The 27,117-nt window shown below is 45.1% G+C and overlaps 1 protein-coding gene and 1 long non-coding RNA gene across 8 annotated transcripts in view; both read left to right on the forward strand.

Moving 5' to 3' along the window:
- The window catches only part of LOC148935454 (uncharacterized), a 39,542-nt gene extending 25,184 nt beyond the window's left edge, over positions 1-14,358 (forward strand). The window contains exon 4 of one of the 2 annotated variants that reach the window (XR_016140454.1): positions 10,535-14,353. This is a non-coding gene — a long non-coding RNA (uncharacterized LOC148935454). Of the gene's footprint in view, positions 1-10,534 lie in introns of both variants that reach the window. The other variant, XR_016140455.1, reaches the window with a different exon arrangement.
- Positions 1-27,117, forward strand: part of LOC105431558 (uncharacterized) — a 206,345-nt gene that overhangs the window by 46,331 nt on the left and 132,897 nt on the right. The gene's annotated exons all lie outside the window — the stretch shown is intronic.

Raw genomic sequence — 27,117 nt, forward strand, 5'->3', positions numbered from 1 at the left:
GCAGGTTCAGCCTTGTCTCTCAGCCTGGAGCGTGCAGCTCCAGAACTCCGAGAGCTCCGAGAACTCTTTGAATTATCCTTGATGCGGTGCATTTGAGGGAATATATAATAATGTGTCTCCTGAAATTTTCTTTTCTCTCCGTTTCAATTTCTGCAGCTTTACATAACGAGATCGCGCATCCTCGCGCGACGACGGGAACGGTTGTTGCATTTTGCAGCCGAGAGTGTTTCTTCCGCGCGTTGACGCAATCTCGCTTAGCTCCCTCCCCCCCTCCTCTCATCCTCTCCTCCCGTTCCCGTTCCCGTTCTTCCTGTATTTTATATTACGCGTAGTAATACGATGCAGCGATCTTTCCCGGAATGAAGATTTCGCTTTATATCGACCGCGGCGCGGCTCGCGGAGACTCGAGCTTCTTCCAGTCTCTTTACCTTGTTTCGTTCTTTTGTATGCAAATCATTCGACACCTACCTACCTACCTACCTACCTACGTGGCGCTTCGTGTCTTATCTCTATTCTCACGAGAGATTCCCCCCGGGAATAAGATTGCGTGCACCATCATTCCTGATTCGCCTGTTTCGCCTTCGGCTTTGCCCTTTCATCTTTACCAAATCCTTCTAAGAGACGTCCATCTATCCTCTCTTTCTCTCTCTCTCTCTCTCTCTCTCTCTCTGTCTCTATCTCTCTTCTTTCTTTCCCTCTCCGTATGGTCCGCCGGATGTATTTTTGACGCTCACCCTCGACCGATAACGTTCCATAGTTCTCCCCGAGCGTCTTCAGAGGGTGGTGAAATATGACGGGGTTCTTTGCGAGCTAAGATAAACGTCTAGAAAAATTATGACGTACGATCAACCCGTGTCCCTCTAGTCTACACGGTAAAAAAAAAAAAAAAAAAAACGAAGGTCTTTCTTTCTCCGAAGAATTGAATGACGCGTTGATTATTCGATACCGGCGGGAAGGACAAATTAAATTTCGCGTGTACTAAAATTGGGGGTGCGCGGCAAGCGAGAACCGGGCAGGAACAACAGCGCGCGCGTTTATTTGTCGCTACTAATTGTTTGATCGACCACGATTGGATCAAAGCTATATTTGCGGACAAAGTTAAGTAATACCTATGGACATTCATATCGAGTTTTACTGAAATTTAATGTTTCGCGCTACGCGGGTAAATTAACGCTGTAGAATGACCATTACTTGATAATTAATATTATCGCGTTATACTAGCTGTAATGTTTCTGGCATTATGCTATTAATACATCATCACATATTTAACAATTATCCGGTTTGATAATTACAACAGATTCGATACTGCAGCGATGTAATTAAAGAACGTGCTTATACAAACGCAGCTTGTCGTTCCGTTACGATTGATTTTCAGGATATTATGATGATTTATTGTTTTTGTGAAATTTGATTTTACACATTATTTCCCGGAGAAATTATATCGCCCGGGTTTATTGGTGTCGATCGTATCATAAAAGCATATTAATATTTTTAAATATAGGTATGTTATTTTTTAGATATTTTTATTTTGAAAATTAAATTGAAACAAATTCTAAAAAAATGTCTATTTCTGATAAAATATTTTTTTGGTCAAGAGCCTAATTTTTGCAGAGAAACAATGTTTTTTACTAAAATTTTATCTTAATTTATTTTACTTTTGTGAGGTGCAAAATACGGAAAACCAAATTGGTTTTAGCTCTCAACTCTCACATTTACGCCATTAAAGTGACGTTTTCATACGAATAAAGGCCGGCGCGAGATGTAACGCGCGTCACGGTATTTCGCGACGGCGAGGAATGGCTTTTCGCAGAATTTTGAGAAGGACAAAGGAGAAGCGGGGATGAGAAGGGACGAGGCGGGGAGGAGGATAGGAGGGGGGGGCGGTAAGCATCTTACGAGCAGTGAAAGAAACAGTTGCGTCGCGGTAATTGTCGGGACCTTTAATTAACAGAGCACAATGGAGGAAACGTAGCCTGTTGGCACCCTCATTGTCTTCGTGTTAGATCTGTTTTAGGTAGACTTGGACCGTATATATATATATATATGTATGGAATGACGCCGTTTATCCCGCCTGATCTCTCTCTCTTCTTCTCGCCAGCGCGGCCGATTATTTAACGCAATTATCTCCCTCGTTCCTCCGCGAGCCGTCCGAGGAGTTTTCATCTCCTCCCCTCCCGCTGCGGTTCTCCGTGACTCTCATTGTTTCTTCTCGGCTGTATCGATTCCGAGATACTGGTTCGACTGGTTCCTCAGGCCGCTCGGGATGAAAAGCAGTGCGACGTCGGGATAGCCGATTTTTCTCGATATAATTTATTGCGTCGGACGATCAACCGTTCGCGGGGATAATCGTGGATCGTGCTCGCATTTCACATCGCGTTACTCTGGCAAGAGCGTTTCCTTACGTTACGAAAGGGATAAAATAGTCGCGAGGCGTTTTATCTCCGCCGACGTTCCTCGCTATGAACAAGTCATACTGCCTGACGTCGGGTCGATAACCCGACGTTGAGTAACGTCACCTAATCTTTATTACGTGTAACACGCTGTGCGACACATAATACACTTTCATGGGCTTGACAGACGTTCGTAAAGCGAAGTGTCCTTTTCTTTTTTCCGATAACTTTTGCTCTTTTGAGAATATAATGTGTCTTTATGTATCTACGATCAATGTGATTTATAAACATTTTACATAGATGTGTACATCTGAATTAGATAAATATTACAAAGCTATATCTTACACTGACAACTTATAACTTTGACTTATTGGCTAATTATAAAGGTAATGAAATTGCGATCGGATTGAAAAATTTAGAATTTCGTCCAATTGTATTGAAATTTTATTTTTACAATTGTAAAAATGTGGATGAAAGCGAATGTTGTTCAACATTTTTCGACCGCGAGTAAGTCTTCTTTGAGATCGTTGGAACGAGTAATTACATTTCGCTAAGTGAAGTGGACCTCCAGTGGAGATAAAACAGGCTCGACTCGAAGATTTCTGCGTTATTCAGTGAAATGGAAGCGTTTTAAAGTTTCCGGAAGAGACTGCACCGCGGTATTCCCTCGCGATTCTCCGGGATAAGGGAAACCTGCAAATGGTTGTTGCTGGAATCGAGGACACTCAGCCGCAGATTCTCTCCTGGCAGGGGGGGGGGATGGCGGTAATAGTATTAGGGTTAGTAGCGTATCTCGAGTGGTTTGGCCTCCACGACTGGAAAAGATGGCGAGGGCGAATGCGAAGAAAACGAAGAAGAAGAAGAAGAAGAGAAGCGGCAGTCACTGAGCAGAAGTGAAAAGGTAAAATCAACAATGAAATTGGATGGCCCCGATGAGACGTGAATCCGCTTCAATGAGGCCACCTTTATTGGCTCGAATCGCTTGAAGATTCATTTTGGACTCGGATTTAAGATTATCTCACAGTGCGAGAAAATTATTGATTGAAAATATTAATATTTGCATCAAAAGCCGATTATTATTTCCCTATCGGTAATAGTCATTTTGCTTCGATCCTTGTTATTATTAATGCACAAATTTGCAATTTTGCAATAAATGTTTCTTCAGTTTAATAATTATCTTCCTGCTTAATAATTATATATTATTTAAGCAGAAAGTATAAAATTAATTTGATGTAACTTGGTAACTTTGATAATCAATTATATTCAAATATGGAAAATGTATCAAGAAAATGTGAGAAAATACATAAAATACATATTTTCTTAATTTACTACATACCGAAACACATTATGCGCGATAGGGCTAAATTACTCGCGTAAAATTCTCGTTGAGAGCTTCCGAAAGCTATTGGAAGAAATACGAGGTCGATCTCGGATTAGAGATCTTTTTCTCCTTCAACGCTATCGAATCTCGATCGGTTCGGAGCGGCGCCTAGGCGTGGAAAATGACGTTAGCGCATCTCATTAGCCTCGTTCGCAAATTGCGGGCTCGACTTCCTCCTCGTAAATCATGTTTCAATATTATTTTTTATTCTTGTTTCTTCTTTCTTTTTTTTTTTCCATTTTCTCTTTTATTGGGCGGAACTTGTCGGTGACTGTGGATATTGTCGGGTCGCTCGCGTAATTACGTCGGGCACGATGGAAATATCGCGATGAAAATCTCGTCCGAGCTTAATTGATTGAGAATTAATTTCGCGTCGAGGAAGAGGCCGTGAAAGGTGGTTCATTAAAAATGGTAATATTTATACCCTCAATTACCCTTCCGACCCATCCTCCTGAAAGTCGCGGGTGAAGCCGGGCTTTTTCTTCGTAAATTCAATTTCATCGTGAATAAGTAGCTTGTTTCGGTAAAGAAAGGCGACTCGTCGTCTCGTTGCGTATCGATCGTGAAACAGGGTAGGATCTCAAAAACTATTGCCGCGTAATAACAACGATTTTTAATCGACTGGACAAATACAAAACGGTTGGCATTGATCGACTAATCTATCGATTAATCTATCAAGGTGAAAACGTCGATTTAATTGTCGCACGAATAAGTGTTAATGTTTGACGGCGTAAAATGACGTCTTTCACATACGTAGAGATAATACACTTTATAATTTCATCGTTTACAATCTTCAGATTATGATAGTACCTGTGAAGTGTACGGTGGAGATGTAAATCTCCATCTTAAATTCAATGCTGGAGCTTGCGAGGGATTTAAATCTCGTTTAAATTTAAAAGATGGCTCCTCGAGAGCCTCGCGCATCGTTCAAGCGACGCCAATGAAAATGGAACGATAACGATTTACGTTTCCAATTATGAAATAATAATTCGAGCTGCTCTTTCTTTTTTCCTGATCCGACGAAAATATCGTAAATGCGATCTCCTAAACGGTCCAATTAAATAAGATTTTCTTTTTTAACGAATGTTCACCACTTTCCGTTTTGCAATTTAATTTCTCTCAAATCCTCCTTGAGTTTTATCTCGACGATAATAATTCGTGGGATATCGCGGAATTGTATTTCCCGGCCGGCCGGGTGGGTGCTTTCGGGATGTGGGAGAGGAAGATCCGCGGCGTTTCTCTCCATCGTCGATGTCGTAATCGTCGTGTTATCCGCAGCCCAATAAAGCGTTACCCCGCCTCTCTATGGGAATTCTCCGTCGTCGTTTATAGTTTGCACGGCAAACAAGTTTGCGCGAAAAACTCGCCGTCGCTTCTCTTTATAAATTCAGCGTCCCTCGTCTAAGCAGTATAAAGCAACATGGCGACACTCTTAAAATAGAATCCTCCAACGTGGCGCGGCGAGCGACGTAACAACGGTGGAGAAAAAAACTTTAACTGACGATCCAGAACGTCGTCGTCGTCGTCGTCGTCGTCGTCGTCGTCGTCGTCGTCGTCGTCATCGTCGTCGTCGTCGTCGTCGTCGTCGTCGTCGTCGTCGTCGTCGTCGTCGTCGTCGTCGTCGTCATCGTCGTCGTCGTCGTCGTCGTCGTCGGGATGCTCACGATATTACGTCGGGCCCGCCGATAGAAATATCGCTACGGGAAATCTCAGTCCGTGATCGTTCCTTTGTGAAGGGTGGTTGTAAACAGGACGAGCTTATCTCCTCTTCCCTTTTGGAAGGCTGGAAGGCGCACCCTCTAACCTGGAAACCAGGCAACCTCGTCGATAAACCTTAAGTTCCGGGGACGTGGATATGCTTGCTCGGACGAGGTGAAACGAGGGCAGGAAGGGAAATGTATCTGTCGTATTTGTGTGTATTATATATACATACTACCGTGGAGCTTTGGGGAAGGCAAAGTCGACTTCAATCGTAAATCTACATCAATCGTTCTAATCCCATAACGAAATGTAACACGGTGCGATACTGGATGACTCGGAGAAGCCCGCGCCGCGTTATTTCCCATCGCATAAAATCAGGGGTCTTTTGTAAATTGAGTTAAGGGAACGACGCGAGAGCGGGATGGGAAAGCGATGGGAAATAAATAATAATAGGCTCTTAGGAGATCGAATTCATTGCGCAATAGAGCGTTATTACCGCGAGCTCGTGGGATTAATGCACCGATTGATACGGCAGTCGCTATCGTAATTTCGTCAATCCTGTAAAACTCGGCGTGCAAGCGCAAGCGCCGGATGAAAGATCGTCGCGCATAATCCTTTATCTCCGGGTATTCAGCGGGAAATGCGACAAGAGCGCTCTTGTCACATCCCGCCGGGGTAGAGCGAGAGCTCGTGGTGGTGCGGTGGGCGCGGGATCGATGCCGGAATACGAAAACAGCGAAGGCTCATCCCCCGATTCGCTCATCCCCGTCCCCTTCTTACCCGCCCCCCGTGCCGCGGTCGCGTATATATCCGGGCTCTTTTAGAGGCAGTCGAATTGACTGCGCCATCGAGCGAGCGAGCGAACAGCAGCCCAAAGGGAAGGAAAGAGAAAGCGACAAAAGAGAGGGAGAGAGAAAGAGAGAGATACTAGCTGCTGCAGTTTCGGAAAGTGCAATTCCTGTATCGTCGCTTTATCGCCGTCCGCTGCCAGAGCGTAATTCCGATCGCGCTTGACTCAGCTTTCGCATAACCGCAAACCGGTCGCACCCGTCCTACCCGAGCTGCTCTCGGAATTCATAAAGGGGTGGGGGGGAGTACGGCTAAAAGGGGATGAAATTGTGGCGCGTCCCGGTTCTTCTCCGCTTCCGCGTTTCCAACTCTTCGCGCGCGCACGCGGTGGAAAACGACGACACGGGATTTCGCTCGAATATCATCTTCTTTCTTTTTCTTTTTTTTTCTTTTTTTTTTTTTATTTCTTTTTATTTCCACGACGATTCGGGGACACGTCGCGAGAATTCCTTCCGCGTCCCTACTCGTCGACTGATTTAATTCTCAACCGTTTATCCGATTGGAAGATCGATAAAACGGAATCGACGAAATCTGACAATGAGACTGACTCCGAGAGTCGATCGTCCCGATCGTTTATCATGCGATTTTGGGATACTTGACTTTCCGTGATTTTACTGCGCAGAGTTCTGCGCGGGAAATCGAGCGAAAGAGAGAAGCATAGGCGGATGAAGTGCGAGAGGGAGAGAAGGGCAGAGGAGAGAGAGGAGAGATTTTGACTGAAACTGCAACGAACTCGTGCCAGCTCGCCCACGCCTTCGTTCTCATCTCTTCTTCTCGCGCTCAGCCCAAGCCAAGGGAATCAATAACTTCCTCGCGACGGAGTCACCCTCTCGTTCTTCCGCCCTTAACCAAAGAGAAGCCCCTACCCGTAACCCTATAAAACGTCCGCGGAGATGACTCGCAATTCCTTCACCGCGTGGCTTTTTGCTCACGAATTTCAGGGGGAGAGTTGAGATGTAATTGACGGCGATTCTAAAAATAAATATTATTGGAACATCTTGCGAGTATTTATGGAAGATCGCGATACACTGAACATTTTTCTCTTACAAAAATAACGACACGATATTTTTATTATAATAATTTTATGTTTTTTATTGAATTGTACCATGATTATAATTTGATATAAAAAAGAACCGCCGAATGAAATATCACATGTCAGTTTCGGTAATTTTTGTCGAACTGCATTGCGTTTTCGAAGCATAAAGAATTATCGTGAGGATTGGGAACTATATTGATGCGACAAATTGCAATTTGTCAAGGAACAACTGCATTCGTCACGACGCAGAATAGTTCGCGGAGTGAAAAAAATGGAATTACGATGGACAAGCGAGAATGTGGCGTCGCTAATTTATTAGATTCCGGAATGCGCACTCGCGTAATCTCATCGATCGGTGTGTTTGCCCAACTGAGTGCGCCCGTTAATCTCGCGCAAATGAAATAATGGTTTCAGGCTTTATCGACGGATAATGAATTTTAAATCGGATCAGCTGACGGCATTAATGCCACGTTCATCGTGAGCTATGCTAGACTGGATTGCAAATTGGATAAAGCGTCTCGTCGTCAGAGACGCTTCTCTGAATTTAAATAGCGCGTTCAGCGAATGTTGCACTACCGAGATATTTACTCCGAGAGAGTTTTCGTATATTTTAGAATAAATTCAAGGGAGAGGAAATTCAACGAAATAGAAAATTTGATAAAGAAATCTCTCTTTAGAGAAGACTGGTTTAAATATTAACATTGTATTAATATATATTAAGAAATGCGTCAATATTAACAAAAGGTAGATTTTTACAAATTAAAAATAAATCGTTCCGAAAGGATATTTCGAGATGCGTATTTTTTTTAATTTTTTTCTGAAAATCTATAAATAGAATTTTGCACACTTTGCCGATAAAATCGTCGGTATGCGATTCACATAAATATGTCGTCCCGGCCGAGCTCTTTCAATTCCGCCGCGTTTTATTTCTCCGAAAGACGCGATGGGCTTTATCATACTGATCTCCGGTGATATTGGCGCCGCTCGCTCCGGGATTCTATATCTCGACGGTTGACACAGCTCGCTACGCTTTTATGGGAGGGCAATTTTGCGCAATGGGATCCCGGTAATGCGAATTTACGCGACCGCGCGCGCGCGTGCGCCTCGTCTTTCCATAGCTCGTCGTTTTGTTTCCCTCCCCGTTACTGCTCTCTTTCCGTCTCCTTCCTTTCTTTATTATGATCTTGGCAAACACCGTCGGTAGGATAATGACACTTTAAGGGTGGTGAGGGAGGGAGGAGAGGAGAGGGGAGGGGAGGGGAGGAGGGGGGGGGCAAGCGCCGAGAAAATCTCCCACCGACGAATTCATAAGTATTTTCCGCCAGGGCCATAAAGTACCGCCAGCCGTTTCTCGTGGACCATGACCGATCCGATTACGATAGCCGAATTTATCATCCGGCCGTTTTTCCCCGCGGGAAGACAAACGGCGTTCCGCGGGGCGATTAATTCCGTCCGGATTTACAGGCGAGACACGCGCGGACGAAATAATCACTTTCCGAAGTTACGGGAGCATGGGCGGGCAGCTCCATATGCGCGCGTTTCCAAGTACGAAATGTCGCTCGTCGCACGGTAATTCGTTATTTTTTTCGCGTGTTCCTCTCGCGGAAAAGCGATTTCAAACGATTACGAACGTCGTTATCGGGATGGACGCGCCGCGCGCTGTATCGCGACGTGAAATTTTTATTCCCCCTACGATAGGATACGGGGACGTTAAAAAATTTATCGAAACGGTTATATATCTTGCTGTCACTCTCGGAAACGGCGGGGGGGGGAGGGGGGGGAGGATTCGTTAAAAGCGTGTAACGACGAGAGATGACGATAATTAATCGCATGATGAACTCTCGAATGCGTCGAAACGTTATGTCCTGTAAATGCGCCTAGCGCAGAACTTTCGGTATCGAGTTGACGAATCGGTTACTCGAATTTGTAGGAGGACGGATTGATGATAAATGGGGAGGGAGAGGGGTAGAGGGGAAGGGTGGACGGGCCATGTTAACCTAGTTTCTGTCCAAGTGATCGATACAACAATGTTCGTGTGCCGCAGCCACTTATTCATCCAGAGAGCGGTTCACGCTTCGCTTCGCTTTTGCGCGTATACATTACGGCGGAGCCGTAATATGCTTTTCCACAAACAACATACCTCGGCTGAAACTAATACAGCATACATAAGGTTATCGTGATACCGATAGAACGCATAGATTTCTTTTTATACGGTCTAATGAGAAAGTCTGTCAGAGTAAAAGATTAAATTCACCCAATGTAAATTAAATTAAATTAACGCCAAAATACGGCGATAAATACTTTGAAATATAGAGGACGGAACGTTAGAAAAAAAATATTGAATAGATGATAACACAGGTGGAAATATTATAATCATAAATCGCGTATCGCGAAAATAGATATTTCACCCAGAGTTTCATCCTCGGAGGAGAAAAAGCGAAAGATTTCTTCTCTTCCAGGGCACTGCATCACGTTTCACGGGTATAGTCTATCCGAAGGCTAGCTGGCTCGCGCTCTCGCGGAGACAATGCTATCGATCGTATTCTTATCTAGCCTTTTGCGCCGCTATTATCCGCGTCCGTTCCTCTCTCGACGAGGACCGCCTCCGAAGCGTGGCCTCCGTTCGTAGACAATGGCCGGGCGGTATCGTATCGGTCCGAAGGTTCTATTGAAAATCATCGGCGAGGGTGGTCGAACATTTGGCAATAACGTAAAGATGGGAAGGAGCAGGCGGTCAAGTCTTCCTCGCACGTGGCATCGTCCTCGCCTTATCGTTCGGACAAAATATGCAAATATCCGTACGTTATAGAACTTGTAATTCTGAACGATATAATAGTGATTTTGTCCATTTATTATATGTATATTGCAATTTTGATTTGATTGAGTTATCATATAACTGTATTGTATCTAGAAAAACTGTATAAGATCTACTCTCTTTATCTAAATGATGACGTAGCATTTTTAATATTTTATTTAATAAAGACTATATTTCTGAGTATGTCTACGTTACATTGTTGTGGATGTTATTAGTCTATTAATTAAAAAATAAAATTAGATGCACGTGTTTATTTTCAGTTAACCAATTATCATCAAAACCGCAGTTATCTTTTATTGAAATCGCCACTCGATTCCCCGTCGACCATCGAGATTGATTCTCCGTTCTTTTTAAAATTGCAGGTTGTCGTAACGCGAAGGTATTGAGAAGCGTTTGTTCTGAGGAAGAATTCTAAGAGGGAAGCGGGAGGATACTCACGACGTCGAGTACAAATGCGCGAGCGCGAGAGACGTGGCCGGCATTGTGCGTTTTAGCAGCGCGGGCGACGCGCCATTGCAATAACAGTAAAACGGCAATATTGTTTTCCCGTGCGAGCGGCGTATCTGTTCAGAATGCACGTCCATGGAGGATCATCGATGTGTGGTGTGTGTGGTGTGTGTGGTGTGTGTGTGTGTGTTGTGTGTGTGTGTGTGTGTGTGTGTGTGTGTGTGTGTGTGTGTGTGTGTGTGTGTGTGTGTGTGTGTGTGTGTGTGTTATATACATATATATCATCGATGCCGTCGTTATGCGTCCGCGGTAAAATCACGCCCTCCCGGCCTAACGCCGCCCGCTTTTCTGCATCGAATATTTTATCGGCAAGGAGCACACCTGGCGCCCATCTCGCCCGTTATCCTTTATTTGTTCATTCGAGGCCGTTCGGACGATTTTATCTGTCGCTGCGGCACCACGGAAATTCGGCTCGTCGTTTTCCCCCGACGTAATTCGGCGTTTTACTTTAAAACGCCGGTAACGGTATAATTCCATTCCGTATTTATCTTACGTTTTTGATATATCGATTATACGCTTTTGTCTACGGGATATTCGGGTTTTTATCTCCGACTGGCTTTTTTTTGCGCCTATTTGAATATCTCGCAATTTATCTGCCGATAAAATATTTCAACTAGAGAATTCTTTGAAGCAAAAGTGTATTTACCATGGGAATTTTTTGCTAGTCTTCGTTATATTACATTTTTTTTTTTTTTACAAAAGTCATAAAATGAGCAAGTTACGTTCTCTTGATTAATTTCGTCTTATTATATGTCCAAATGTTTGAATGAATACTTATTGATAAGACTATCATCAAATCAAAATTGCTTATCGAACCATTTACCAATATTTTGAAGCTTTTATAATAACAATGATAATGTGAAAAACATTTTTTATTATATACATTTTTGAATGTTTCACAAATACCTTCTGGTTCGATGTAGTGATCACGCGATCAAAGATGCGTGCAATTTTCAAATAAGCTCAATCGATTTTATCGACGAGCGTAATACGATAGCGACAATACGATAAAAGTTCAGGAGACTCCCAAGACACTGATCGTTTTCGAGAAACAAGCCGTACTGGTGTTAACGTCGGACGATATCTCTCTCGTCATGATTCTTTCCTGACCGTTTCCATCAACGGCGCAATGTTCCGATGACGACCGGTCACGACCGGTGGCGAGACTCTAATGTACCCACGTGGCGTAATATTAGCGACTTATGAAAGGAGGTAATCATTTTCTCATGATCCTCCGTTCCCGTACACATCTCGAATATAGCTTTCTACGATATTTAACGATCGTACGTCAGGATCCCGAGTCGGTGAAACTATCAACGCTGGTAGCTAACAATGTAACTGTACTATTTCTTTAGTCCGCCATAAAATTAAAGGCAAGAGGTAAAGGCATAGTTGAAAATACCAGATCGATTTTCACTGCGGAAAATCCTGCCTCGTGATAAGCCTCGAAAAACCGAACAACTATCCGTGCATCGAGACTTTGGCTAGAAAAAAAAATCCTGATGTCACGTTAATCCGTTTATCATTAAAATTCGCAAATTTACGAGTTATTACGTCTTACGCAGGTGAACGCGAACGCTCGAAACCATGTTAATATCTATCGTAATTTTAAACTCTGAAAGGAATGGGTTCTCCATCACGCGAAGTTTGGAGATCAATTCCGCGCAAAAATAGCAAATGATAATAAAATAGAGATTTAACGGATCATAAGCATTCCCGTCGCTGCGAAATTGGATCCGCTCCGCGCGGTACATGAATTGCGGTGCATGAAATCGTGGATTAATTTCACGGATGAAAGCAACACGGGGGAAGATCGGGGCGAATTAACGACGTTATGATTGCCTTTGATGCTGCATTGCTCGGCGCGCGCACGATCTCGCTGCGCTTTTGATCCCGTAATTTGTGGACGTTCTCTCTTCGTCCGGGAGAAAGGACCACGACGAGACACCACGTTTCGTCCTCGGTGCACGTGGTGCACGTGTCGGCGGCGTCGGCGGTGACGTCAGTGGTGGTGCAGCGCGATACATCCCGATGCACACGCGGTTCTCGCTCGAAGCCAATTAACTGTAACCCGCGGGATCTGCTTGCCAAGTCGGGCTTACCTAAGTGATGCTTACGAAGTCCTTCGTCGAGAGAGAGATTCCTCTCTATACGTTAAGACCAGACAAGAAGAGCGCGTACTCGCGCGATTCCGCTTAATACTCGCCGTCGTTGTACCGCTCTATCGTGCCTTGTCGGGAATTCGATTAGCGTCGAGTAAATACGGATAACATCAACGCGACGAGGAAACACCGCCGCGGTACCTCGACTAGTTCCCGCCTCCCTCCACCCTTCGACGATAGCGTCATAACAATAACGCTCGCCAATTCTGCGTATCTCGGAAATTACTTGGAAATTACTTAGCGATTGGCTTAATATATATATCTGTAGTCTCGATTATGCTCGCCGGCGTATTACAGCTCAGCTCGGGGGAAAGAGACGTACAAATTGCTAATGAATGCGGGCGGTAGCGGGGGACGCGTGTGGAATTCCCGCGGCGCGGAAATCGGATGAGAGATATCGGTCGAGAGCTAATCGCGCGTTGACGTTTCTGGGAATCGATCGGATAGTCGAGTACTTTCACCGGTGTAACTGGATCGCTACGCAAATATTACATTACGCGTAATTATGTGCTCGAGAGCGGAGTGATCTCGCGGAGTGCCGAGGTAGGTATAGCGCGGCAACCAAGTTTGCATTGGTTAGTTAACTGGAAAATTAGACGTTGTACTCCGGCCTAAGCGTCCCGGCCGGCGTGGTGCATAAGTGCACGCGTGCAATTACCGGGCGGACTGCAACTGAAAGCGGATAGTCGGCGTATCCGATCTATCTACCCCACGTGCAGGAGGCAGGCCAGCCGCAGCGGATATCGCGTGCGGACAATGATCGCAAATTAGTGATTGCAAATTATTAACGAGCCGCGCGGCCAGGCGTGACTTTCGTCCAAGTCGTCGGCATCGACCTCCTTTGAACGTCTGCTGCGATGCACGGAGACTGATGTGTGCCGTGTGAATTTCCCGTAGAGAAATATTAATGGCCTCGCCGCCAATCCGATTGAGCAACGATCGAATTTCTAGATAATTCCGATCGAATAGAGACATTTAAGTGTTGCGCATATCCGGTGAAAAATTTTTTTCAAGAGAGATGAAAGTTGGCTTTTGTTTTTTATTTATTTATTTATTTTTTTTTTAATTTTATAACGTGTGTACATATAGGAAATAGCATATGGCAAAATGTCACGTTGACGTTTAAGATCGATTAATGATGCGGAAGAAATATTATTCCGCGGGGAATAAAATATTAGTTTGGACATGTGTGAGAATTGCGATTATTTGTCTCTGTCACAAGAATTGACGCATATTTCTCTTTCCCTCTGTATTTATTCATAGTCGTTGGACATCTCGCGCGTTATTGAAATTTGTTTTCGTGCCCGGGGTATGCGGGCACAGTCGGCATTTCATTTCTCTCCTTTTGTCTTTCCAATTCTTTGTTCTCATCTTGGAAGCGCCTGTACGACGCATCCGCACCTTGACGAGGAGAGAGTCACCTGGAGTATCCAGGTATCCTCCAAGCGCTCGAGCGTTCCGCTATCGTCGTAAATTACGAGTGACTGACAGACATCAGCGAGGAATTCTAAGGGGGTTCTCACAGCCGCTGTTTTGTACCGTGCCCGGCGTGCAAGACCGTCCCGTACCTCGCTCACTTACTGTCCATTATTATGATGGTAATTATGGTGCTATTATCTGGATAAACCGCGACGCGCACCGTAATAAACCTCAAAGTTTCTTAGGACAGCACAAAGGAGTCGGAACGATTCGGTATGAGTTGCGAGCGTCTTCACTTTGATCGATCGCTTTTCCAGCTCCTCACCCGTCATGTTTAAATACGCTATTAACCTTTAATTAGTCGGTCCTTTTTTTATTATTTACCTTACGAGAGAGAGAGAGAGAGAGAGAGAGAAAGTGTTGAAGGTTGTTGTTATTAACCGAAGATTAATTTCGATCGTCAACGGGGCTGGAGTGGGGTTGAAGGATTCTCTCGTCGTTTATTGGCGATATATTCCTCGGCCGTCGTTGATCTTAAGACGGCTCGATATCTCGCGGGGCGAGGAAGGATAGGTAGGTGGAGTGGATTTATAGCCGCGCCGGAGGTGGCGTTCGTGAGATCGGCGAAGACAGAGGTAAGGAGGAGGAAGAGGCCACGTAAGGTCGCGAGCGAGCGAGCGAGCGGCCATTATGCAGCAACAATAGCCTCATTGTCCACTGTTTGCAATGTGACATGCCTAAGAGGCCTAGCCGAGGCATCTCTCAGATGGTATCGCGCGATAATATTGTCCGCGCGGCGTATACCGCTCTCCGCTCGCTTTCCTTCCTAGCTCCTTCCGTCGTTCTCTCCTCTCTCTCTCTCTCTCTCTCTCTCTCTCTCTCTCTCTCTCTCGCCTTCTTTGATCGTCCGTCAACTTCGCGAACACGCGAGCGGTGCGCAGCATGAAACTCCTAATGAAAACCTCGATCATGACTTGAGCGCGCGAGTCGCCGGTCGCAACGCTCGCATTGGAAAATCGAACAAACGTGCTAATTAGCGAACTCGAGAAAAGAAAGCGAGAGATCGTCCGTCGCCCAGCAAAACCTGTTACGAATGATTATCTTGATAGAAATCTCTTTTCTTTTAAAATTTTAAAAATTATACATTTTCATGTCGCGTAATATTAATTTAATTCGTTCGACGTGATGGGGATTTTGAGCGACCTGTCAGATTGTTAAAAAAAAATTCAGAGCTATGATATAGATCAATGGTATACGTGATGAGATGACTTTCTATTTAAATCTTTTATAACGAGACAATTACGCTTTTTCTCCTTTGGACATTAATCGCGTATGTTTTTGTTAACAAGCGTTATTAAATATTCATCCTGACGATTTACAGTAGCGGCGAATAGGTTTCGCATTATCGCGTGAATGCGAAACTTGTTTCGCGCCAATGCGAAAAAATCTCGAAGGTCGCTATAAAAATCCTTCGTTTCAGATCCATCGATTTGCTGATCGAGCCGTGTAAGACTATTCTTATTAGGAGGATTAACGTCGCGCCCCGCGTTTATCATGCGGGCGATATAAAATAGGAAAGAAATTCGGAAAGGAATCACGTATTTTTTTTTTCGCGACCGATGAAAATTGCATTAAGACGATCCTATATGCACATGGTAGCCCTGGAGCCTTTTCCTTCGCAAAATGACGTTTCTATTGAGATGAACGTGTGAAAATCCGAGAAACCTCGTTCAGTAATCGAGAAACGCGGCTGCAATCTATGTCTCTCGTTCGCTTTGCCGACCTCCCCCCTCCTCCTTTGTCGTTAATAACTTTGCGGGAGCGCATTCGGTCGGCGAAAGGAGTGAGATCGGAATGCCGTCCGTGCAGGAAGTGCACGATCAACCTGGCGTTAGTCTCCAGCCGGAAGTGGCGATATATTCAAGAGATGATTGACGTAAAGTCGATGCAGAAAAAAATTTGTGATCGTACGTGGGATTGGCCCGTGGATGGGAAAGTGCATTGATATTTTCCGGAAGTCGATCATTGTGAGATAGCTGCAAATAGAAAGAGAGAAACCGTATCTTCTGTTCATTGTAAATAGGAAACGTCAAAGCATATAATTTTAATTATATATTATATATAATTTTAATTATAATTATATTATATTGCGCTATTCATATATATACACTAATATAGAAAGTATTTGCGTGGGATGGTAGATGCATTGCGACGCAAAATTCCATTATAAAATTATTACATTTTTTAAAGCTGTGGAAGGAAAAAAACGCACAAAACTAAATTAATTAATCTGCAAATTTAAAAAAGTAATTATACGTATAGCTGCGTCTGTAACATACGACTCTTTGCCTTTTAAGCTTGTTCTATTTGAAATCATCGTGCATTTTGTATAAACTAATTTAATTTTGCACAGCAACATCTAATTACTTTATTTGAAATAATTATTAGTTAAATTACATTTGCTTCGCAACGTAATTTTATTACAAAAATTTGATATCGATCTACTTACTTTACTCTTATCCTTCTTGTCGACGAAATGATTATCGTTAACAAGCCGCTATACTTACGACCTAGCGAACGAATCGAACCCAACAATTTCGCCGGCAGGCAGAATCAGTTCGTTATCGCGTGACGGATCGTCGTAAGGATCAAACGATATTTTCGACGTATTTATCAACTCGGTATTGATATCGATATCGTTTCGGTGAACCAGAGTTATCAATAAATATCAAAGAGGAAATTAATGAAGCTGAGTGCTTACTTACGTAAAAAAAAAAGGAAAATTTATAGGCGCGTGTTGTCTCGTTATAAAAAGGCATGATAAATTACATATTCGTCTTATCCCAGATAGTGTCCAGAAGTCCAATTTAAAGGATCGCCGATGTCCCGCTCGGGGGGGGGGGGGGGGGGGAGCACGTCAATCGTGCCTTGCATCACCGCGGTGATTAAATTGTGTACGAAGGTGTGGGCGCAGCTATTCTAAATAAGTTTAGTCGCCTGGGTTATTGGCCTGCGATGAACCTAACGGCACGCCAGCCGGCACGTGGCGTTTGTGACATCGCGATTGCCGTCATCGTCGTCGTCGTCGTCGACGTCGTCGGGAGCAGCCGCGTCGCGGCCGCCTCGTCGTCCTCGACGGAGTCGAGCGCGCGACGCCCCGCGACGTGTGCATTCCGGTTTCTTTCCCGATTCCGCGAAGTGGCGTACGCGCGAATACGCGCGATATCGCCGCGAGAGACACGCTGAAACGAGGTCGCAGCCCGCCGGTAACGGTAAAACACGCAGTGCGCATAGAGATCCTGACGGAAATACGTGTGTATGTCCGAGCGCAAACTCGCGCTGAACGTGTAAAAGATCGTCAGACTCGCGCAGTGCTGTAAGTAAGCGAGCTTGATACGTGTCCGGGGGGTAAATCAACTTGATATACGATACGGACATCCGGAAGATTAAGAAAAATGTCGGGACTTGTACGATATTTGAAGGAAGGCGCGTGAGAACTGCGGGAGGAAATATTTTCTTTTTATTTTTTAATTAAAAATGTTGTCTAGAATTAAATGCTTCAATGCTTTTTATAAAAATGCTTTTTATGGTGGCTAACGATTATGCCTGCATCCGTTAACGCGGCGAACAGCCAGGAGGAATATCGGCGGCTAAGAAAAGCGCGCGCGTGCGCTTACGTAACACACGCTTTCATCAAGTAAATTGGAGTCAGTGGATGGGACTTACAATAACGATTATTTTTTAACAGATGAAAACAAAAGCTCCGGGGGCGCTTCTGTGGAGCGGGATCGCGCCGCCGCGCCGGGTGCTCTCGACGCGCGAGAGTTCGCGTATATGCACACGCGACGCCGGGAAAGTGGCACGAAAATGGGCCAACGGGCCGTTGGTAGTAAACCCAGATTGCAAACGTGCATTTATTACACTAGCGCGCGGGCGACGAGCAGGGTGAGACGAGGAGACGACACAATGCGAGCGCAGGAGACGCGCCATTGCCGATGCATTTTAGTACCAAGACGACAACATCGACCCGCTTCACAATACCGCGCGCGTTTACGTTAAAACGGGATTTATTTTCCGCCTGCAATTACGAGCGAATCCCGCATTATATTTATCGCGATTCATGGCCAACGATGGTAAAATCGGCAGTACGTACTCGTACGACCGCGGCGATTGTTGGGTCACGAGAATATTTTTATAGATCCTTACCAAATGCCCGATCGTTTTTCGCGATAATAAATTAGCGATATAAAACTATATAATTTTAATGGAGAGAATCCCTATTAAATCCCGAACTAAAATCGTAAGACAAAATCATTGATACTTTCCGACAAGACAATAATAACGGTAAGTAGAAGGAGGGAGATAACGGTATAAGAGATGGAATAGTTTGGGGCGCCGTAGCCAACTTGTAAATGGATATATAATAGCTGTTAAGTCGGATAAGCCTACATCTTGGTGTTTATCTCGCAGCTTAGGGTGGCTACGTCTCTGTTTGCGCCGCAAATTAGTATTTGCCTTCGCGCACCTTTGCTTTGTCGCATAATTGTGTTTGCTATCGGACCGGCGCTAATTTCCTGGCATTACCGACCGCGCTTCGACGGTGATGCTGCGGTGCTCCTTGCGGTCGATCGAGGTGGCCGAGAATGCCGTAGTCTACCTACGGCATCCTCGAAACCGCCGGGGCGGACGATTTTAGCAGTGGCTGTCGATAGTTGGGCGCGCGCGAACACGAGATATCTCCGGATGGGGCGGCATGCCGGACAATTCCGGAAGCGATTTCCTGGATTCCAGACGCGGCTATTTCGGCGTCGGGATAAATGTCTCGTGATCCTATCCCCTTTCGTCTTAAACGAGATTTCACTCGAGAGGTATATCTCGCGAGAGCAAAAACATTAGAGACAAATATCAAATTGTTTTTATTTGCGATATAATAGTATTTATTAATGACGCGTATATTTATGTACTCAAAGAATAGAAATAATTCTAATATAATTTAACCGAAGACATTTCATCATTAAAATTTCATAAAATTAAAAATTAAAATATTATTTTTAAAAAAATACATAAATTTCATATATTGTATATTTACATCAAGGATTTTTAAAACCATCGCTTATTATTATAATTCATTAAAGCATTTAATTCTAGACAACAGCATTTTTATGGCCGAGGTCTGCATCCGTTAACGCAGCGACTTTAATTACTTTGCATAGAATCGATCGAGAGGCGATTGTTGTAATGAGATGCGAAAGATAGATGCGATATTCTCCAATGATAAAACGGACGTCACAAAAATGTGAATCTAGATCGTCGAGAGAGTTACATATTAATTGTTGAGAAATAGATTTTGTGTATACATAATTATTACAGATATTCTCTTCTATTACGTTTCCTTTCGGTAAGGTCTTTTTCGATTTACGCGATTACGTCTGGCGTGATGGTAAAAAAAAAAAAAAAAAAAAAGATATTTGCGCGAGTGCGCGATCGATTCGATTCCAACCACGATGCCCGCTGAAAGACTGTCTTCGTTCGTGGCGTTAAATAAAATCCTTGCGGTTTTCACGCTGATTTCACTCCGGCATTCGACGGAGCGCAACGGTGCACTTCCGCATTCCCGTGTTTATCGGCACGCTGCCGGTCAGCGCACTCGAAAAGAAATTTACGACCGCCGGGGCTCCACTGACGTCGGCCGCGCGGCCGTAGATTAAACCGCGGTTTAACATTGTTCCTGAATCCCCATCGGTCTTTCTCTCTCGTGATGCGCGCGAGCGTCACGGGACGTTTCGCGGACGGATCATTAACGGCTCGATCGTTAAATGGATTCCGTTTTGTCGGACGAGGAAGTCGTTTCTGATCTTTAGAAACTCGCCTTTCGTGATGCGCGCGCGCGCGCGGTATAAATTATGCTCTCGTGCCTCTTTCGCCGCCGAGGATCCTCCATAACATCGCCATGTAGGCGTTATTCATGTTGTCTTTTACAATTGCTCTCTCGCGAAACGATATAATCCTTTCAAAAGGTCTTTTACCGATCGGCAGGTATTCCCGCCGTTTACTCGGTGAGCTCCTTCGAAGACGAATGCGCGAGTGGAAACGCGCGTAGGATTACCAGGCGAAATTGGAGATCCCGGGGTTGTCGAAAATAATTTCGCGCGATTTATATCCCGACGATATAAATCGGGATGCATAAGCGGGATTAATCGCGACGATGACATTGGATCGAAGGTTTTCGAGCGAGGTCGCGGATTCGTTCGTTCCACCCATCGCGCGACACGCCGGCCGTCTTGAATTTAGGTCATGCCGCTGCATGATATACATTGTTCTCGATTCCACGCTTTCCTCGCGAGCCGCTCACCATTGCGGTCTGTCTCGCGACGCGGGCCTTTGTGTCAATAACGACCGCGATATATCCGGGCGCACGTTCGTCTCTGCGCGCACATGCACGTATACATCGCGAACCAACCAACCAACCAACCAACCGTTTGGAAACGAGTCAATGGACGAGAACTACCGACGCCGGTACAGAGCCGCGACAACTAATTGTTTCGCTCGCCTCGGTCTTTGTCTCGGAGAGACGAGAACGAGTCGCCACACGTGAGACGTGAATGGGGAAAGCAAACACCAATCCAATCCAGTCGTTGTGTCTGCTCGAACGAGGGATATATTTACACGGCGACTCGTAAGGCCGCGAGAACTAATAATAATTTTTTCAACGAGGCGATTTTTTTTTTTTTTTTTTTTTAAAGAATAAAGATGGGGAGAAAGTCTATAATTCAAGATCCTCCTTAAATAAAACGATTTCAAATGCCGGCTTACAAATTGCAAACTCGGCGGTCCGCTCCCGTTCGGAGCTCCTCAATTGCCGCGAGCCTCCCCGCCTGCATAATGCACGTAACGTATTTCTACATGTATCACGCCGACAATAGCCGTTCCATAAAACCTGAAACTCTCGATCGTGTAAGGGCGACCGTCGTCGAGCACCACGTCGACGCGAGGTAGGAGAAAGGAGAAGAAAAGGAAGAGATAGAGGATAGAGAGAGAGAGAGAGAGAGAGAGAGAGAGAGAGAGAGAGAGAAGGAGAGCAAGAGAGGAGGAGAGACGGGCTCCTTGTGAGGCGAGAATTCGGGGCTCGGCGTTACAGAAACACGTTTGTAACCTACCCGGGCAGGTTTCGGCCGAACATTTGTAAGATAACCCGTCCGACAGCATACCCAACGGTCTCTCTCCTCGGCCTAATTCTACGGCCGTCTCTCTCTCTCTCGCGCGGGACGAGAAGGAGAGCTCTCGTAATCGCGCGCTTCTGATAGAGCCGCACAACGAAGATGACGAGAGCCCTTTCACCTTCGTAACTGTCACGTGTGACCCGTGTTACGAATTCAGGAATTCGTAAGCAGGGAGCGGAGGATCGTGTCAACACGAGAGAGGTCTACATGCAAACCTCGTATACTTTAATTTTCTCGATATTAAATTAAACGCGCTTTTTTTTTTTTTTATTCCGACGTGATATCATCTTTATGAAATAAAATAATTGGAATAATTGGAATTTGTGGACGCGAGTGTAAACTCGCTTGATATTTTTCGTGATAATAATTGTTAATCTACGTACGAGCGTTCGTATGCGTTCGGATCTATCATCAAACGAGAGATCGGTACTCGGGTTCCATTAAAGCAATTAAACGTTAGTATCGAAGATATCGCGTTTTACTTAAATGAGGTTTATTCCTGCTCAAATTGAAGTTTCGAAGTTTCGAATTTCTAACTATAATGGAGACCCGGCTACTTTCCGGATAAACTCGATTTGGAAAACGTACTTCGTTTAAACGGCAAATTGAATTTCACGAGTAATTGAAATCGGATAATTGGCACCGAGTACCATCGACGAGCCTGGAATGTCGCGGAAAACTCGATTACACAGGTTCGAGCTTCCTTGCCCAAGCCAATGTGTGTTCCTTACGTAAGAGCGCTTAACCGTCTTATCTCCAGTACCGAAAATTAATCTCGTAAAATTTACGATGTCTTTCTTCCTTTTCGATAGCATCGTTAACTCAAACGTGAAACGTGAATAAAAGATTTATTTGCCTGATAAGCACAAGGATATTATCTCAGACATTTATTTGTGAGAAGAAGCTTGAATACATCCAATCGGGAAACGAGAATCGTAAGCAAGATAATACAAAGATCGTCGGTACGATTCGGAATTTTTATTCGAAAAATAGAATTACCGTGTCATCTCTTCAAATAATCATGTCTGAGAGGTGGACTTACGTCATCCTGTAATTTACGATAGAGCTTGTTTTCTCAATCGTACAGCCATATAAATATATCAAAACCAATAACTTCGAATTCAATTCCTCCTGCTTCTCCTCGGTATGGATTTACGCAAGCCTTGCAATAATAATGTAGAGAGAGAAAGAGGGGAAGAGAGAGAGAGAGAGAGACAGCTCACGTATTGTCGAGATATCGACAGGCGGCGAGATGTATATCCTCGAGCGAGCAAAATTGCTCGGGCGTTCGTTTAAGGATGCAATTTTTTCGCGACTCGCGGCTTCGTCACGCGCGTTGCATTATAAATAATCGTATCGGTGCGGGCCACCACCGACACCACGATTGCCGATCTCGATGTCGGGGGGGGGGAGGGGGATCGGATACCTAAATTATGACTTACGACTCGTAATTTGCGCGCGTCTGTCCGGTCATTTTGCTCATAAATCAGTCGTCGTCGAGCGTCGTCCTTACGCGGCGAGCTCCTTCGCGGTCGCGGATTCCTCGCCGTGGCGCGATCCACGCGTGTCCTTCATACGTCGCTGCACTGACACGTCGTCTCGATGAATAATTTTTCATTTGTCCGACGACCGACGCGGCAACATTTCGAAACAGCACGGGCATTAATCCGTACGCTTTCGTCGGTGCGACGTGATGAATTGCAGCCGCTGTCGTTGGTCGCAGTTCGACTCGAGATTGCGGGTCGCTTAATTGCAAGCTTATATTTCACATCTAAGGGACGAAATAAGAAACTGTCATATAAGGATCTGTCATCTACCATCGAGTCTGATCATCCAAGGCAATTACTGAAAATATATTCTAATATGTATATAATATCATTTGATATCATTAGTATTTAATTCATTAGCGCTATGCAATTATGCATGAAGACTTTTTAGCACGTTTTGTTTTGTTATTATTAAATTATAGTCAATATTTATCGTTATTTATCGATCCGAGAAAAAATATGATTTTCGAGACAGGACTTATTATTACTGTCTCACGCTCATGTTTGTGTCTACAGCCTTGTGTTTTTCAGCCTTGCGAGGCGAAACGATTTTTTTTCTCTTTTCGACAGATTCGTATCGGTGAGACCACCAACCGCTGTTTCTGATCGAGAGTGTTTTTGTCCCTTGCAAGCAGAAAATTGGCCGCCGAGCGGCGCGGCGCGGCGCGGCGCGGCGCGGCGCAAAACACGAGAGAAGACGCGTCTCTCCCTTTTCTGCTTTTCGGGGGTCCGCGCGCGCATCGTGCGGCATTATCATAATAACTGGTAGCCCAATAAAGCTGCGGGGCACCTCATCGGCCCCGACGAACCACCCTGGGTGCGTACGCACACACGCCTGCGAGCGTGTACACGTTCACGGGGCGCACTCAGCGTCGAGACGCGCGCGGACGGCCGGGCCGGGAACTGGTTTTGCTCGACGACGATCAACGCCCAAGGCTTGTCACGATGCCCCACGATCGTGGTGCGCGCGCCCCGACAAGCCGCTGCTTAAACGAAACTCACACGGATCGCCGCTTTTATACCGTCGATAATGCGATTCGACCGAGTCGGAGTAAGAAATAACAGCCGCGGCGGTGGCCCCTCGGGATTTCGGAGGGAACCCCCCGCCCCCTCTTCCCTCCCCCCTCTCAGCCCCTCGGAGCGAAAGTATAATTAAACGATGTGCGCGCGCGCGCGCGCGCGCAATGATCGCTTGCTTTAAATGAAGTTATTATGAGACCTCAAAATCGACCTCGTTCTGGATTTAATCGGTAATGCAGTCTTGATGCGTCGAAAAACACAATGCTCTCTTCATCAGAGGCGAGAGCTTTGCTTTGACGTGAAATTTCATTTCGCAACATTTTCAAGATATTTCATTTACTCTCCTAATCAGTTATATGTAAATGATATATCATTAAATCATTAGGTATAAATTTATGATATGTAAGTTAATGAGAAAACCGTCCGGAATTTTGCAAAGTCACAGACAGCAGTTTCGAGTAAATCATATTCAAAACGCAACGCGCATTACATCACCGACTCGCTCTTCCGCATTTATGTAACTTAATTTAGAAAAATTGTTTAAACTGATTAATTCATTTTTGCATATCAGAGCAAATTAAGAGATCGCTTCTTTAAACGCGGATAATTCTCGTTTTTCGTTTGGTGGATTTTGCAGGCGTACGCGCATCCCCGAAACGAAACAATTAACGAATCCTTGCTAATGAACAAAATTGTCGGGCGCGTTGCGGATCGTTCCGCATGTAACCGAAAGGAAAATAGGATAAAGCGGGCGCTAAATGGGGCAATTATACACGGGGCTGGGGGTGAGGGCGCGCGCGGAGGAACGCGCAAAGTGGACTTCGTGGGTTGGTAATGACGGTACCGTGGAACACGATGTGTCGGGACACAGTTTCAGAGGGAGGCCCACCAGAGCTAGGAATTACGACGGTCGGAGTTTCTTGATTCTCTCTTTCTCTCTCCCTCTCCCTGCCCGTCTCTCTCTCTCTCTCTCTCTCTCTCTCTCTCTCTCTCTCTCTCGCTCGCTCGCCCGCCCTTCCGCGCGCTCTCTCCGTCGTCCCTGCGAACTCGACATGGAGTTTCGTTGTTTTCGCGCGGCGAGACGAGTACGCGCGCGCGTAAAAACGCTGCCGGGCTTCGTAACTTGATTTGACCCTTTGACGCTCGTGTATGCAAATGCGAGCGTCGCGGTGCGGCGTAATGCGAGGACGGCGTTACATTAATTGCGCGCGTCGAGAGATGAGCGCGGCGAGTCGCGCGCGGTTCGTAATGTCCTCGGCGTGACGCGCGTCGCATTACATGTCGCGAGCGCTTCTTCAAGCGACTTAGCTATGGATATGAATATTCACTAGTAATTAGAACCGAGACCTCATTTCGCAACTATGACGAGACCGACACACATCGCCGCACCGCGCCGGACTGTCTCCTTCCCCCGTTATAAATATAATTTACATCCTAATATTTTACGAGTTATCGGACCATAAACGGACCGGCATCAGGGTTTATAATTTTTTACGAACGAGTCCGCGTGCGTAAGCTGTATTAGCCGGAAATCGGGAAATAGCGCTTTTGACAAATGACTATCCGAATATCGCGTCGGTTATAACACCTAATTGATCCCTGTTCAGTTTATTACTGCGAGCATTATTTATTTTTGATTTACATCCTGCAGTGTTATCGCAACGGTTCGATACCCCCGTGGCGTACATCATCGAGCTACGTGCGGACAATGTTTGCGGAACAGGCCAAATACCTGTCGATGGACTGTAATAATCCGCGCCGATAATAATTAATCTGCCAACGAGACAGCCGACGTGGCGGGTGCCGGTGCGAAGTTGACAGCGATTGATCTAGGACCTAATAATCAGCCGGGGGTATTAAATGTCGTCCTGACAATATACAATTTCTATCGCTGTTGCAGCTAACGCGTGCAACGTCAGCGATTGACCAACGGAGATCGTTTCGTGGAAATCGAGAAACGCCCCGCGAAATAAAATCGTGCAAATTAAACTTGCAAATTTCCCTTTTTATACGCGTGACGTATAACATGCTGCGCCAAGCGAAATTTGAAGAAAATTCTGCACCGAAGAGTCGCGGAAAACAACGTATTTACGCGACATGTACAAAATTGTTTCTGACCGGTAATTATCGGGGTTGACATCGGTGATTCGTCGAAGTCGGCGAGTGACTAATTAGCGTCAATTGTCGTAAACATTAAGCCCCGGACATCTGCTAAGTTTTAATTATCTTGGTTCGTCGCGGCTGCAGCAACGATCAAATGACAATCTCTCTTAATTAAAAGGATCGCGACGTGGAAGAGGCCGTTTTCATTATTTACGACGATAGAAAGAAGATCCGCGAGCGACCATCACGGCGTATCGTTTCGCTTATTATATTTCTCTCTGTGTCGCTACATTGCCTTTATTCGATCGAGCTGCATTCCTGCAGTTTTTTGCGGACAGTCGAACGCGCTTCGAGATCGATACGACAGTAGATTTTAGAGAGCTACAGAAATAAAAAATTGACATTAACCAAAAGTAGATTTCTGTCCTTTTAAAAAATAATGACGATTTCAATTTATTATCAATTGCATTTATATTCTATAACTACTCTACTATAATTCGATTTGAGATCTCTTATTATCTTCATGATACTTCAACTATTTTAATATATTTTTACATTCCCTCAGTCTGATAAAATTATTTTACCCTCTTAAACTTGTCTCTTGCTTCGATTATTCTTCCAAGTCGTAAAAAAAAAAAAAAGTATCAAAACTGCAGATCCGAACTGCATATCAATGTCTCTCAGAAAGCGAGTCTGGAGCCGCTTCTGAACGAGGAAAAGAACGAGAGAAGACGCGGCAGATGCTGCGGAGACGGGTGAAGAGCAGCGCAGGGATTCCTTCCAGAGAGGAGGGGAGAGGGGAAAAAATGCGCATCTGCCGACTTGTGCTGTGCAACGACCACGGGTGTGATTACGTGCAATTACCGGACGAACGCCTCTGCGGAGATCGATGAACGTCGCGTTTGGTGGAGGAATGACGGAGTTAGCGCGGCAGCCCGCGTAAAGCGCAAAGGAGACAGCGATCGAC

The sequence above is a fragment of the Pogonomyrmex barbatus genome, unplaced genomic scaffold (assembly GCF_055798465.1).
Source record: "Pogonomyrmex barbatus isolate J1 unplaced genomic scaffold, ASM5579846v1 scaffold5, whole genome shotgun sequence".
Classification (NCBI taxonomy): Eukaryota; Metazoa; Arthropoda; class Insecta; order Hymenoptera; family Formicidae; genus Pogonomyrmex; species Pogonomyrmex barbatus.